General features: G+C 41.1%; 1 long non-coding RNA gene across 1 annotated transcript; it reads left to right on the top strand.

Moving 5' to 3' along the window:
• Nucleotides 1-367: 367 nt before the first annotated feature.
• LOC117244259 lies at nucleotides 368-4,137 on the top strand. Its single transcript, XR_004496997.1, has 4 exons — nucleotides 368-532; nucleotides 768-894; nucleotides 1,697-1,833; nucleotides 3,815-4,137. It is a non-coding gene; the product is annotated as an uncharacterized LOC117244259 (long non-coding RNA).
• The last annotated feature ends 10,582 nt before the right edge of the window (nucleotides 4,138-14,719 follow it).

Raw genomic sequence — 14,719 nt, 5'->3', positions numbered from 1 at the left:
GAAAAAAAGTCATCCCCAAGTGCCTGGAATTAAGGTTCTACTAGGATTTACACTTCCAAATAACCATCAGGCAGCATCCCGGCACCAAAAAGCTCCGCCGCAGGGAGTGCTGATTTTTCCTCAGGACACCTTTCCCCTTTAGGGAAAGTAGGCTAATAATTTAAGTTCGTGAAATCGCATGTAGCTTTAAATAGGCATCAACATTAACAATCACGAACCCCGCGCTAATAGCTCTTAAATACCTCGCTAATAGCCCCCACGTGGAAAGAAATCTCCAAGTGTTATAAATTCAGTTTAACGACCAGAAAACCTCCTGGGCAGCGGCGAAATACGAAAACTCCCTTCTCCGAGTTCCCAGACTTTGATTTATTTTTAACTACAGGCTCATGGGAACGCGGCGCTGGAAAATCACGTCCAGATGTACCTAAAGAGGCGCTTTCTCTGCTGAAACCTTCTCTCTTAAAAGGAGGGAGAGAAAAAAAAAAAAAATCTGTGAAATAGTTTGAATTTCGGTTTCGGCATGGATCTAATTGTAAGAAGAAGGGGCAAAGCGGCGGCTGCGTTCTGTGCAGAGCCGCGCAGCGAGGAGGGAGCAGCTCTGAAAATCGAGCGCAAAGGAGCTGGGCTCCTCCGGGGCAGCCTGAGCCGGCTGGAGAGGAGGCAGCTCCGAGCCCGGGGCTGTCGGTCCCTTTCCCGTGCACCGGGAACAGCCCCGGCTTTGCCCGGGGCCGGGAGGGTGCGCTCAGGGCTGTTTCTCTGTGCTCCAGGCGGTGCCGGAGCCTCCGCGCCCCAGCTCCTGCTCTGTCGGTGAATTAGCAGAGATTTGGCTGTAAGAGTGGGTTTACAGGAGGAGGGAAGATAAGCGGCCCTGAGAAAGGAAGGGGCTTTTCCCAGGTAAGAAATCTTTCGCCTAAGCCTCAGTAGGGGCTTTTTAGTTCCTTGAAATGTTTGAAGAAAAACATCTATTTCAAATAGCATTCACAAAGTTTATTAGCTTTTTGGTTCGGTAATTTTAAATTTTTTTTTTTTATTTTTTTTTTGAGTATTACATCCAACATGGAATCGGGAAAGGGAAACAAACATGGCTGTGCTTGCTGTTTGCTCTCATTTCATCTATTCCGTCTAATATTCCTTATAATAACTGCAAATAACGACAGGATCGTTCATCCCCTTTCAATTGTACAATGACAAATTTTTCTGGTACAGTAATTTGGGGCTGGATGTACCTGGTCAGATTTAAGATTTTGTTTCCCGATGAGAGATTACCAAATCGCCTGAGCAGCCGCCTGTATGGACAGTACAAAGCAGTCTGTCCTCGCCTCAGTATCGGGTATTATAATTCAAATCCAATCCTTTTCACCTCGTATTATTGGAAAAGGTTGTAGGGAGCTGGCCTTTGTTGCAGGAAATCCCATTTAAAAATTGCTTTATAGGCCATTTACTGCAATCCTCGACATTGATCTCATTACAGCTCCCTCTCAGTGCTGTTTATAAATCCTGGTATTTACCAGCCCTCGGCAGCCATGCCTGGTGGCATTGCTTGCTAGGGGCTGTCACTGGGAGGAGGAGAGGGAATGGAAGTCAGGTGCCACTTTCTGGTTGGTTTTGTCTAGAGGAAGCACTGTTATTTATTGGAACAGTCAGACAGAAGTAAATCTTGTACTGACTCATCCAGTATTATCTTTTAAACCTCCAGGCTCTCCGTTTGCAGAGGTTCTGGAATTCTGTGCTGGAGCCTTCTCACGCAATGGCCTAATTCAGCCAGGAGGGGAGAAACAGCCCTCTAGGTGGTGGGTTAATTGCTGCATTTACTAATCTGAGAAAAATGAGAAGGTAAATGAATAGAATGAATCTCGGTTCTGAGCAGGGTACAGAAGCCTTGAAGGGATGCTGTTCTAGAACACATCCCTGGGCAGGACTGTGTGGTGCAAGTGTGGCTGCATCGCTGATAAGTTGCAGCATCTTCTGGGTACTAGCAACTGTACAGATAAAGGGAGGAGTTAGGGCTTAAAGCTTGACTTTGTCTTGAAATGGGAAGCTGCAAAACACATGCTGGATGGAAATGAAACAAAATACTGTGATGAGTGTACTTTTTCTTTCTGTACTACCAGGTAAAGCCACAAATCAAAAACAGGCTGATGAAAGTTCCTCTAAGACTTTTTTTTTTTTTTCTTAATGGCAGCTGGATCTAGAACTAAGGAAATATGTGGCTATATTTGAATTCTGAAATAGTATGAAGATTTTTAATCCCATTTCTGAATCATAATAACAATAGGATTAGCCCAATGGCTATGTTTAAAAAGTCTCTTTTAAATTCATGTGAGAACAGAATTGGCATTTAAAGTAATGCTTTTCTTTCTTCCTAGGGAATAGCTGTACCTAAGTCCTCAGTGGGATTTGCCTGTTTCAGTACTGCCAAGTTGGTTTGAGGTTAGCTGTCCTCTGAAGAAGCATAGTCTCAAGTTCCCCAGCCAGCACCCTGGAGAGAAAAAAAAAAAAACAAAAAACCAAAACAAACAAAAAATTCCCACCCCAGACTTGTGGGAAGATCAACAAAATGAGCAGGCAGATGCTTCCATCTTTTATTTACAAGATTTCAGAATGCCAGGCCTGACAACCATACCATACAGAATATCTCTAGGAGCTCATTTATCATGGTGTGTCTTGTCTGATACAACTGATTTAGTTCACTGGGTCATCAACAGTTAAGTTATGCCCTTAAGTTCTGAAAGAGCAAGTCTCTTGTCTGAAATGAAGCACAGGCCCGCAGTGAGGGCTCTTGCACTCCTTGCTGTCTAGGGGGTAGTCTAGGGTGAGGAATTCTTGTTAATGCTTTTCCATTTTAAGAGGCTAATTAAAGGCAGAAAACAAGTCAAGACTGGAGCCAAGATCTCCTGAGTGTGGAATCTGTCATTGTGTTGTAGAGATTTTCTCTCCATTTTCAATTTGTCTGTTTTGTTGCATTTCTTCTCCTCACACTTGTTTATTACACTGATTTCTAGTTTGGGCTAACAAAGCTCCCTCCCCTTCAGATTGATTGTTCCTGCATTATTATGAGTTTCTCTGGAAATTGTCTGGAGCACCCTCCTGCTCAAAATGATCAGAATAAGGTGCTAAAGAGTTAAGTGGATTTTTCTGTATTTCAGTTTCTGTTCACTGTTCTTTCTCTGGACATCACTGAGTGCAGCTCCATCTTCTTTATTCCCTTTCCTCACAGGAGTGTTGTTTATACACATTGATAAATTTCCTGGAGCCTTTTCCAGGCTGAACAGTTCCAGAACTCTCATCTTCTCAAAGGATCATCAAAATTGGAAGAGACCTTTAAGATCATCCAGTCCAACCTCCAATCCAGCACTGCCCCTGTAAACCCCATCTCCCACTGCCAGAACCAGACACCCTTAAGCACCTCCAGGCTCAATGACAACTCTTTTAATCCCTTAATTGTCTTTGTGGCCCTTCACCAGACTCACACCAGTAATGTCTCATCCTGGGGAGCCCCGAACTGGTCCCAGTGCTCCAGATGTGCCCTGCCATTGTTGGGCCAAAGGGAATGATCACCTCCCTTGACCTGCTGGCAAATTCAATTTTAGGATCACACTCATCCATACTCAGTCTCTAAATTCCTCCTAGGTCATCTGTCCTGGCTTCATTTTTAATTTCTTGAGTGGTTCCTTGTTCATCCTTGCATGTCTCCCATAGCTTTTGTTCAATTTTCCACACATTGAGTTAGACTGTTCTTAAGGCTGAAGGAGACTGAAAATCCATCAGCTCTCCTGGGACCCTTAACTTTTATTTATTTTTCTCATCTCTCTAGGAAAATATCCCATGAGATTCTGCCAAGTAGGTACCTGAAAGAGCCAGAGGTTGTTGGGTTGTGATCCTGCCAGTTGTTCTTTCCATCAGTGGAGACCTTCACGATTTCATGGTTGCTGCAACCAAGACTGTTTTCATCCCTCTGATCCCTGAACAGCCCTTCCTCATTTGCAAGGATGAGATTCAGAAGGATGTCTCCTCCCACCTGTCCCTTCACCAAGAAGGTGTCAAGAAGTTATCATTAATGCATCTCCAAAGCATCCAGGATCCCTTGTACCCTGTTGTGCTGCCCTTTTGGTAGTTATTGTAGTAGTTAAACCCTATATGAACATTTTATAATAAAAAGTTATTAAATAAAACTATTGAAGAATAAATTATTTTAAAAAACCCTAAAAACCAAAAATGTTTTCCTTATTCCAACTGGTATCTAAAGTTTAAACTTGCCTACCTAAGTGTAGGTAATGAACTACTAAATGGAAATTGCCATGTTTTTTGTGGTGAAAAATAGACCAAATTCAAAGGCAATCTGTAGCTCCTACTAAGTACAGTGACCTAGGGAGACATGATACAGAATTGTTATATTACAGAGAATTTTCTAGTTAGGGACCCAGCTGGGGGTACCTGGATTAAGACTGGAGCATCTGTGGTAGGTTCACCCTGCCTGGCAGGTGAGCCCTAATCCAGCTTCCTCCTCATTCCCTCTCAGTCGGATGGGGGTGAGAATTGAAAGGACAAAAAGTGAAAAAAATTTATGGGTTAAGATAAAGACAATTCAATAAGTAAAATAAAAATTTAAAAAGCAAGGGCTTCTATTTACATCACTATCAGCATACCAATGATGCTCACCAAGTAACAGCTTCTTTAGAAAAAAACACCCTGCAGTTTTATTGCCACGTGTGATATTGCATGGCCTGGAGTATCTCTTTGTGGGTCAGCTGTCCACCTGTGTCCTCTCCCAAGCCCCATCTCACCTCCTGCCTGCCTCTTGCAGGGGCAGAGTGAGAAGCAGAGGAGGTCTTTATGCTGTGGCACTGAGGAATCATCTGTGACTCTGATGAGTGCTGTGCATTGGTCAGCAACAGGTAAAGCATTGCTGTGATACCAGTGCTGCTTTGGGCACAAATACACAACACAGCATCATATGGGCTGCTCTGAGGAAAATTCTCTCCTCCTCAGCCAGACCCCAGTACAAGGTTTTATCCTGCTTTTTGCTACAAAAAAAAAAAAAATTAATTGAAAAGTTGGCCTTATTATCTTGGCTGTTGTAGGTTTGGGATTTTTCTTGTGAGGGATAGGATGACCCTTCTGAATGGTTTCATCATGAAAAATTTAATGACAGGTGAGAGTAATAATATTTGATAGAAAGAATAATATGGCTTGACTTCAGTAGCACCTTCTGGCTAGTTGGGAACTTGGAAGTAGGGTTTAAGATGAGCAGAAGAAATCATCCTCCTCCTCCTGGCACAGGATCCCTCCATGGGAATTTGGGTGGGATGGGATGTCAGTGTTAGGGATGAGAAGAGTCCAAGACAGGTCAGCTTGGTAAGATCTGACCTACTAATTTAAACCCTTCTTTCTAGTGAATAAGAGATTCAGGTAAAAGTAGCTTTTGTCCCTTACTTAAAGGCTTTCTTTGGCTTAATTGCCTGTCTCTAATATTTAATTTCTTGTTGTATTTCTAGAGAGATCCCCACTCTGAGCTGCTGCTTTGCTTGGCTTTCTGTTCCCTGGTAAACTCAGGACAAATCCTCCTTTTTGTGCAGTCCTTCATAGTATCTTTATGCACATAAAGAGTCTCACTGGAATCACACACAAAATATTTTATGAAGAGATTGGCTGTGAATTCATAGGTAGCAGTTAAACAGCTTCCATGCTATTGAAAAACTCATTGACAATTATTTTATTTCTGTGCTGTTACTGTTGTTTTACATCCTCTTTTATCTTAGATCACCTGTCACCATTCAGAAACTGAATACTGTTGAATTCCCAAGTCACAAGCTCAGTGGCATTACCAGTGGCTCATCACATTATTGACATGATGGTGAAAGAGATCTGATAAACTTGTATTTAAATTGCATGACAAATTATTGCACCTTCATTTTGGAGTGTGAGAGACGCATGAGAATGACTTTTTTTGGGGAATTACTTTCCAGAGGTTAAAAGAATTCTCAGACTGTAGATGAAGTTATCTGATCATTAAAAAGTGGTGTTTTTTCTTTGAAAATCAGCTCTTGTTTGTGCAAATCAGGGTATGAATACAAAGATTTGGGGAATATTCTTGTTGTTTGAGTTTTTTTGAAGGGAGATATTATCCATTGATATGTTGAAGATATCAAAATGTGTTGCAAATGGCTTTTAATGGGGATATTTTATCCCACTTGCTCAGTGGGATGAAGAAAGCAGAGCTATTGCAAAAGCTTTCATTGAAAGATACTTTGATGTGTTTCTTATTTGTTATTTTTCAAAATACTTTAACACCTCTCCAAACACAGCATAAAAAACCAGTTTATTCCCTCAACAATTCAAAATGTAAATAACTCCAAAATTCTCAGCAGGACCTGGAACCTCTGTGGCCTTTCAGCCTGCTGACTGGATGGTTGGATGTTTCAGCAGGAATATCGCTCTGCTCCCGGCTGTGATGCCACAGGACCCCCTTCAGCTTATCAATAAGGCCATTAATGCCAAACAGCAATATTGCTTTTAGAAGCAATATTACAGAAACTTCACAGAAGTCCACGACCCATAAGATCACAGCTCAGCTGTCTGCAGCAGCTGCTTGTGTCTCTCCTGAACGTTTCCCTCAAACGTTCTCAGTTGCTAATGACTGACCTGCTGGCCCTGAGGTTTGCAGAGACAGGTCTGAAGGCTTTCTTAGACATGTTGACAGAAATATTTAATAGGCAATGTGAGCAGACTTCAGGAAGAGGGAAAACACGGTAATTCTTATACCAAAGTAAAAATCAGGGTTAGTAGCTTCCAGAGAGTTTCTGCCACTTCTGGGCTCCAGTCTGGCTTGCCCAAGCCAGGGCTCTCTTGTCCCAGGCTGGCACTCCAGCACGTGTGTGGCTGTGGCTCCAAGAGGTGGCTGCTGCAGGGACAGACACAGCACATGCACATACACACAATGTATTTTTCACTTGCTACCCTTACTGATTTAAAAAACAGAGGAAAATTTGGAAAATAAAGGTACTTCCAGTCCATGACTGAGCACAGCCCCAAAACAGCAGGGTTTTATTTATGAATGTGAAATATTGGCACTTGTGCGTTTGTCCTGGACCAACTGAGCATTCCTCTGAAATTTAGGTAAGCTGAGGAACATCTCACCTACTTTAGGCTGATGTTTCCCCACGTGTCCCCTAGCAATGAGCCCCTCTCCCTGCAGGCTGGTGGCACTGTTGTCCCCAAGGGGCTGGGGGTGAGTGTTTGGGCTGGGGTTACTGTCCCATCAGACTGCCCACAGCAGCTGTGAGCTCTGCCCAGGCCTAAGGAGATGCTATTTTGGGAGGCACCAGGACCCAGCCCAGATAGGAAAACATCTATTTTAGGGAGCAAGCAACCTTTAAGTGCTGCATCCTTACATGTACAATGAATGTGTGCATGAATCACTTATGGGGGGAAAAACCCGACCATTTTGGCAAATTTACATACTGCATAATTAAAAACAACAATACAGTGTTAGCTACAACGGATCAAAGAGCTAGTGCCAGTGTAGAAGGTAAAGAATGTCCATTCTGAGATTTTCCAATGATTGTACATTCAGCATTATTTAATTTCATTGACAGTACAGTATGATAGATGTTACATAGTCACTGACCTGGTTGTACCTGTAAGAAAAAGATGGGTGGGATTTTTTAACATCAGAGAAAGAAAACTGCCTACTTTGGTAACCTCATTTGTGGCAATCTGGCAATCTGCTGAGCACTCAACATGTTTCTTCCTTCACAGGCAGCAAAGTAATGCAGTGTTTGAGGGGCACTACTGTACAAGGATGAAAACTTAATAATTTGGAGAGAGGGGAGTATTTCTTGCAGATATTTATAATTTTAGGTCACTGACTTCACAGTCTTTGAATCAAGTGATTTCATGATCAGCAAGATCCTAAGAGGAATATTTGAGACAGCACTTGTATCTTTCCTTACAGAAAGCCACTGGCACCAGGGCTGGGTAAACATGAATCCAGCCAGTGTGGAGAAATGCTACTATTCCATCCCATGCCTGGATGCCTATGGGAATTTAGCACATAATTTTTTTTTTTCTACTAGCAGCCTTTCTGTTGAAGTAAAATATCAAAGCAGGAAAAAAACCAAAAAAACAACCAGCCCTGGATTCTGGGATTTTTCTTTATTCCAGTAGATGCTGTTGACAGCACTCTTGTCTTTGTATTGTGTTCACCAAACTCCATAGCTTTTCTTATGAGATTTCAGTCTTTCTTCATGGCATGGTATCAAGCAAGATTCAAATACTACTTCTTAGATTTCTGTGCAGAATATCTTACTTCAGTCAAAATCAAGCTGTTGACAAAAAGGGAGTTACAGAAGCAGAAGGTTTGGTTTTTTCCAAAGCCTTGCCTCGCTTTTACTGACCAAAAAGTGTAAGAAAACTCAAGGGCCAGGTTTGTGTCCACAGTTTTCTCAAGCAGGCTAGGCACTGTGCTCCACAGGGGAGAGCTGGGGCTTGATCAGGGACACTAGTGCAGCTGATTGCCCTGAAAGAAAACCCTCCTGTTTATCAGTTGTCTTATGTCAAGGAAGTGCTAAAAGGAATTTTCCAGCTGTTGCTCCTAAATGCCAAAACTCACTGAGCTGAATTTATTCATCTACCTGACTATATCTGAGAGCAAAACCGATCTGTCATTTCTGATCTTGCCTTTGCATATGATCCACACATTAGGACCATGGGTCAGGGAAAGAAAAGCCAAATGAGCAGCATTTTTCTGAACCAGTTTCCCTGCCGAGAGGGCTGTGTAAGAATGATGCCTTAGGCAGGCTACCTACTTCTCTGGGTGAGCAGCTGAAAATTGCATTTGGGGTCCCTCACCTTTGTTCTGCATTTGTTCCTTCACTGCCTCGTGCTGAGCAGGAGACCCAGGGGATGGTGTCCTCTTTAAAATGCATCTGATTTCTGACAAGCCCATAATGGAGCTGTCAGCTTCCTCCTGTGACCAAACTAACTGGTTTCTCACCAGAGAAGCTAACATACTCTTGTAGTCTTCAGCTGGTGATGAATCAATGATAAGTGTTTGGGAAGTGTTTAGGAAAAATTTAAAAGAAATTGAAAGCCAGCTTCAGTACTGACATAAAGCTCAAACTTGATCTTCTTAAATTGTGCATCAAGAAAAAAAACCTCAAAGAATGCTTTACAAAGAAAGCACAAGGTGTTGCTAAGATCAGTAGCAATATATCTAACTATATGATTTATCCAGCAAGGTGTTCTTCCTGGAAAAAGCGCTACAAGACAATGCAATGCCCACCTCCAGGTAAAGTGTTCAGAATCCAAAGACAAAATTCTCTCTTAAATTGGTAGCAAAATTCTTTGGCTTTAATGGGAGCAGGTGAGACTTGCTGTATTTTCCTTTTAAAGAACCCCAAATGGCACAATGGTTACTTTATGGCAACAACAAAATGAGTCACTTGTCTCAGTCTATCAATCAAGTTCCTAATGGACACGTGTCCACATATAAAAAAAAATCCCAATTAGTGTTAATTGGCATCCTTGCCTGCAGTTTTTGTGGAGAACTCAGTAATAAGCATGGGAGCAGAACTCCATTTCACCCCAAGAAAGGTCTCCCCAGCAGACCAAAAGGCTCTGGGTGTTGGCACTTGGAAGCTTTGTTACCATACAGGGGCCATGTACAGGACCTTGGCTCTTTGGGCTGGCACTGGGGTCCCATGAGTATGAAAAACCCCTTGTGCTGCTGGCTGTTCACAGGCTGCTGTTGGCCCTGGAGAGCTGGGGACGTCTGGGGACAGTGCTGGGGGCAGCTGTCTGGGCCGTGGCATACTGCCCTAAGACACCCTATAGCAGGAGACAGTGTTTCTTCCCCGAAATAGGGAAGTGAACAGCAGAACAAGAATTAGCTGGTCTGGAGATCTTTATCTGCCAGCCCTTCACCAGGTATTGTCCCACAGGAATCAAAAAGTCTGTATTATTGATAATAATACAGTAATAATCACACAGTACTTATTTAATGTGTTTGATTGGCTGTTTGCTTCCTCTCAAAGGCCACTGTCCTCTTGACAGTGATGAGTTTAAGACCATGGTTTCACACCACACAGTGTTACAGGCACTGACTTAGCAGGAGAGCAGGCTTAAAGCATCTTCCTCTGGGAAAAAGACTGCAGAACGTCAGTCAGCCCATGTCCACTGCTGAAAAGCCATTTTCGTGATTGTCACAGGGACTGGAGGATGCCCTTGAGTAACTTCTGAAAGTTAAGAGAAATGGTGCTCCTCCATCACTTGTATGCTTTAGATTTTCAAAAGCTTTATAAAGTAGTAGAGCAGAGAAAACTGCTGTGGATAATTTTCCATAGAGCTGAACACCATTGCTTTTAGATCCTTTCCAGGCCTGATTTAAGGCCAGGTTGGATGGGGCTCAGGGCAACCTCTTCTAGTAGAAGGTGTCCCTGTCCACAGCAGAGGCTTGGAACAAGAGAATCTTTAAGGTCCTTCCAGCCCAGACAGTTCTATGATTCATTAACCACTTAAGTTTAAGCATATGATTAAGTGAAACAATGGGTGACACCTAGAAGCAGACCCTCACAGCACACCTGCTGCTCCCCCTTTGCTTTCTGGCTTCCAGTTTACTCTGATCCCCCCACACTCTGAAGTCAGCAATGACACAGAGAGGGAGGTTGAAAGAAGTGATTTCCCCTCCTGGCTTTGGCTGCCTTCTGGTAACATCCATGGTGTTTGCTTTTTTCCTGCTTTTGGTTTTGTTCTTTGTTTGTTTTCATTGTTTGTGGGGGTTTTTTTGTTTGTTTTGTTTGTTTTTTTCTTTTTGGTTTTGGAGGGTTTTTTTCAGTTTGGTTTGTTTTCTGTTTTTTGTTGTTTTTTTTTTTAATCTCCTAGGGGTTATATGTTTGAGGATTTTTGTTTGCTTTTTGGGTGGGGTTTTTTTTTTTTTGTGTTGTTACCTTCCAATCTTCTTGTTCAGTCAGCTGTCAGTGGCTCGTGTCTGTCAGTAGCAGTGCTGGTGCAGACCAGCCACACCAGCTAAACGTGCGGCAGGATTGCACTGTCCCGTCAGCTCCTTGGGTTGGACTCATTTCTCCAGCAGTGGCTGGTGAGGAAAAGATGCAATGAGAGACAGAAGCTGAAATTTTATTAATTTTCCTCCATCTTGGTGCTTGCATTTGCCTGTCTTACAAGAAAGAGGAATCTGGTTTCAGTAGCAACATAAGGTCTCAGGCAGAGTTTTCTTCTTCCTGCCCATAAAAGGGAGTTAATGTTGATTTAACAGGACAGCAGCAGTCTGTCAAACTGGACCAAAGAGGATAAGATTAACATAAATGTCACTTAAATTTGAAGTGATTTTTTTTCCTGGTTCTTATTTGTACTTCCTGAAAAAGACCAACTTACCCTGCCTTATTTGTCACAGTGAAATTTATACATTTTTACCTTTCCTCCTGCTCCAAGAAAACATTAGCTTTGAAGTGCCATTAAATGCAGTTGTTGCAATGTGTTTGTAAGTACCCTGTTGTACACTGATAATTTATATTATTACACCATAACTACTACCCAGATACACAAATTAACACATATAAAACAAAGCACATGAAATACATTTATAATTAATTTTCTAAAATAGAAAATGGAGTTAATTTCCCCTTACATATTCTGCCTAATAATTTACATTAACAATTACAAAAATAAACTGCTACATTAAAATAATTCAGAAAGAACCATAATTCACCTTAGTTTTCTGAGCTTCTGTGACTGTGAGTCAAAGTGGGAATTCAAGCAGGTTAGTGGCTTTCCTGTCCTCTGGGTTGCAGCTGGGATATGTTGGTGTTTCTGACAGTTTTTTTCCAAAGGAATGGTTGGTAACAGCATCACAATATCTCAACATTCTCTACAGATTTGCTTCTTGTTTTCAGGAAGCCTCTGTCCCATGGCTCTGCAAAAGAAGCAGGAAAATCCATTTGGTCCTTGGGACTATTGTGTCACATTGCCAGACTGAACTTTCAGCGAGGCATTCATCGTTCTGCAGAATATGATCTTCCCAACAAAACACACATTAATTCTTTTTGTCTGAGGCCAAGAGTAGTGTCTCTCATAATCAGTGTTGTCCATGAGCATACTGATTCATTAATTCTTATCTCTTGTTGAAGTACTTACAGTGGTAAAAGTGAGATTAAATTTGGGCTCAGAAAATATTCCATTAATGCAGCTGCAATCAATGTCATAGCAATGGCAATAATAAGACAGATACAAAACTCGTAGTGGTTTTATACTATAAATACTGAACAAGTGTTTATTTAAAATAGAATTTCAGAGGCAGAAATATGATTTTAAAAACACAAATCTCACTTAAATGGATCTAGTTCAAAAACTATTTGTAGTATTCTTTCTTATGGGCATTTAAAAGTCTCTGAAAAATGAGTTTGACCTAAATTAGAATATATGAATGTTATTTTCTTAACAGAAACCTTCCCAAAATAACCTAGGTTGAAGAAAATATTTTTTCCCAGTAGTTTATAGTAATATAATTATTTACCTTTATTATTTGAAATAAAAAACTAATATTAATTGGAATATGAAAATAAAAATTCATTCATAAGAAAACCCCAAACTTTTTTCTATTCTATGCAGAGAAAACTGGAAATTCTCCTGCGTAAAGAAAAATATTTTGTTGAATTCATGTTTATGACTGATTAAGTTTTTCATTAAGTAACTTGGACAGCTTTTGTCTGAGCATTAATCAGATTAAGACACGCTAAAATTTAAAGTTCTTGATTTATAGAACAGAGACTAACTAAGATGTGTTGAGATGCACTTTGAATTCTGAATTACTGGATGAATTTTTTGTGTCTGCACTCTGCAGTAGATAGGCTTACACTAACAGCCCTTCTGCCTTTAAAATTTATTGACCACATCACTTCATATAAAATGATTTTGTACTTTCTATGCTGAATTGCAATAGATAGAAGACTCCAGCTCCAAACCACATACTTGATTAAACACCTGAAAGTGCTCAGAAGGTTTTTATTTATCCACAGAAGGAGCACTGAGCAATCAGGACTCCTAAGAAACTTCAGAAAGCTGATGAAAGAAGCTAAATGCATTGGAACAAATCTGATACTGCAGATTTCCAGTGGCTTACCCGTAAGGATGAAACAGCCAGGCTTAGCTCAGCTTCCTGGCATGCAGCGGGTGCACTGATGTGCTGGGCTTACACACACCAAAATCCACGTGTCTTAAGTAAATTTTCACTATACTCCTGCAGCATCACTTTACTGTTTTAACTTGGCTTCCTCTCAGGCTTTATCTCCACTGCTCTTTCCCAAAGCTTCTCATTTTTTGATCTTTTCAAGGTTTGTGTCCTTTTTTGTGTGCTAGTTGAGGCATACACCTGCATTTACTGGAATTTTAAATGTTGCAGCCCCTGTATCTGGGTAGAAAAGAGAAAAAAAACATCATGTTCAGCAGCAAAAGAGGAAATAGCATTTATCTTCCTCAGTTTTCTTACTATCTGTAGCATTTTCAAGGTTATGTCAGTTTTGGGTTACATATTAACACTGCCCACAGGAATATTTTTTTTTCCACATTCTATAGTTTAAACAGATCTAAGCAGTTTTACATTCACTTTGGCTGGTCCAGCAGCCACAAATAATCTCTTCCACAAAACCAGATCCTCTTTTTCAGTCTTCTTTCTTGAAATTCTCTTTCCCTGTGTGTCCTTCCTCTCAGCACTTAGTGATTGTTTTTTCTTGGTGTTTCTGGCCTTGAAATTCCAGTCCCCATGGACAAACTTGCCTTTTGCTAGTGAGGAACACCACGATCCCTAGATGCTCCTGCTCATGTGTTTAGCAATCTTCTGCTGCTTCTGGTCACAGACATATGCAGTATGGGTCTGCCAACATCTGCTGGGTCTCACTTTTGCAGGAATGTTATGAGTACTTGTAACAAAGCAGATTCAAAAATTCAAAAATCAGAATTCAAAAATCAGACATTGATTACTTGAGCTGTAGAGTCATCTTTTTTCCTTGGGTAGCAATATATAGGAGGTTGTCAGAGTGATTGTCTTGGATCCTAATTATTGACAAAAATAAAAAAATTAAAGGAATTTACCCTTTTAAATGTTCTGATGTTGTACCAGATGGTTCTGGAGGTCCCTTTTAATCTGGTGTTCAATAACTTCTTTTTCTGCAACTAATTGTCATTGTATCAAAATCCCTCAAAACAAATTCTTCCTTTTGTCCTTCCCGAAGCATGGGGAAGTCTTCTCTAGGACCTGTAATATCCAGTGTCAGACGATGTACTACCATGATGATAGGGGAGGGTATATGTAATATTCCTTCCCCTTGTAGTCCTAACAAAACAGGGTAGAATCCCTCTCTCTCCAGTGTGTCTCTTGAGGTTTTTAATTCATTTACAGCCTAAGAACCATGAGTGTTTTCTCACTGGAAATCAGGAAAAGGAGTGGGGCATATTGTTAGGAAATTCTGCTCATAAAGTGCTGTAGAATTGCAAATTATTCCTGACCCCACACAGTGCCAGGCATAGAAATAAAATTTTCACTGACTTCCTCTGCTGCTAGCTAGACCAAAACTTTTCCAGTGGAAACATGCACATAATTCATGAAAATATTGTTTGTCTTTGCTTTGTTGTATAGCCATGCTCATGTTCTTTTCTTTTTCAGGGATATCAGAGATGACAGATGCAAACAAACTGACAGCCGCTCTGC

Source organism: Parus major, chromosome 4 (assembly GCF_001522545.3).
Source record: "Parus major isolate Abel chromosome 4, Parus_major1.1, whole genome shotgun sequence".
In the NCBI taxonomy this organism is placed as follows: Eukaryota; Metazoa; Chordata; class Aves; order Passeriformes; family Paridae; genus Parus; species Parus major.
This window is presented reverse-complemented; position numbering and strand designations above follow the sequence as displayed.